Below are 1,841 nucleotides of genomic sequence, written 5' to 3' on the forward strand. Positions count from 1 at the left end.
ATGTACTCTGGATGAATATGTACATGGAAGTTAAAATCAAATATTTTGAAAGATCAGCTTATTATCTGACATTAAAGAGAAGGCGGAGATATTGAACTGACAGTTATGGACAAAGCTGCAAATCAAACCAAACTTTTGTTTCTGTGAGGAAAAGGTACAGTAGTTAAGGTTTTCCAGGCCTGACGGATAGAGGTAGGTAGCATTGGGCCCCAATCAGGGCCAGAAACCTGAGAAAACACGCACACACCGATTACCCTAACCCTCCAGAAAGCAAAATATATATGAATGTATAAACAAACCCATGTGCAGGCACATAAACAGTATACATCTATACAAAAACCATGCGTGGTTACCCAGCAACACAGTCTGTCTTGTGTGCTCTCTTACATTTGAATATCTGAGCTGATTTAACCAAAGCCAATCAGCCACTTAGGTGTCTGTCTGATCGCCAAACTCTCCAGTGACTAATATGCTACACTTCAGGTGTCTGCACTGCAGGTAAACAGTGGTTTTGATAGTAGAAAGTACTGAACAGTGTGTTTTGTGATAGCACTTTTTGTAAGAACCTGAATAACTGTGTTTTTTGTTTTAAAACTGTGTTTAAAGGCTGATAGGCCACAAAGCTGTGTGTTGCAAGTTAAGTCAGCACCAGAACAAACACGCTTTGGCTATTAGTGACTTTGCAGCCGTCAAACTGATGTTGACTACAAGTACACGGTGTTCTGGTACCTGGCTGGTTTTATGATGTTGAAAGTCACATTCAGTGTTGTGCAAACAGTGAGAGGCTTTTAAATCCAAGTAACTACTCCAGGATTCATGTTTATGTTAGTAAAAAGGTGAACGCTTTTGTGAGTGCGACGGTCACTGTGAGACATCAATGTGCTGCTTATGTCTACAACATTTAAAGTGAAGAAGCTAACTAGGTAGTGATCAAAACGTGATGATTGTAAATTTTATCATGTGCGAGGCTTCTTTCATCATATTGTGCAAAAACAGCTTAACATAACTGTGACAAGGAGGAAAAGTAGTGTTTTCTGTGATAAAGTCAAGAGTAAATAGGCAAGTAACAAGTCATAATGAATACTATTAACTGTTATAACTTTGACACCAGTGTCTGCGATCAAACTACAGATAAAAACTCACACAGTATTTATGCTGATAAATATTTCCATAATGCTTGTGCAATGACACCAACATCTGCTTGCTAGAGCAAACTAAGTGAGCCATTTCCTAAAAAAACAAAAGGCACGAAGGCGCTAGCTTCAAAAGTAGCTACAAGGCTCGCTCAGGTCCACCAAGATTACATCTAAACCTATGCTGCTACGTTTAGACAAATAGTTACAGAAAAGAGCCCAAGACACAAAGATCACCCAATAATTAATACACACACAATAATCTATAAACATAAACCTGGCAAAAGAGGAAGTGTAAGTGTAAGCTCGAAGGCGTTTCATGTTAAAACAATAAAGATTTAAAGTAGCTGCAGATTAACTTTGCAGCCAATTCCACTACAATAACAGCTGATCATAGCTGGCAATTAAAACCAGGTTAAATACAATTAACAGATACAGAGACTTTGGTATGTAGAGAAGACCTTTCACATACCAACCACTGAAGACCTTTGTATGTGGACACTAATATTCAGTGTCATGCTCTTGTGTGTACATTATACATGCCAACTCTAAATAGGCCAATCACTGGCAGAGAGAGACACATCCGACCTTCAGAAAAACGGTGTGGATTGTACTCCTTTACCCTGTCAATAAAACCTGCTCTTCCCAGAACATGCCAAAGGTTAAATAGATGCAGGTTCCTAATGCATCAACATACTCCGTCCCTCC

Source organism: Enoplosus armatus, chromosome 4, assembly GCF_043641665.1.
Source record: "Enoplosus armatus isolate fEnoArm2 chromosome 4, fEnoArm2.hap1, whole genome shotgun sequence".
Taxonomy (NCBI): Eukaryota; Metazoa; Chordata; class Actinopteri; order Centrarchiformes; family Enoplosidae; genus Enoplosus; species Enoplosus armatus.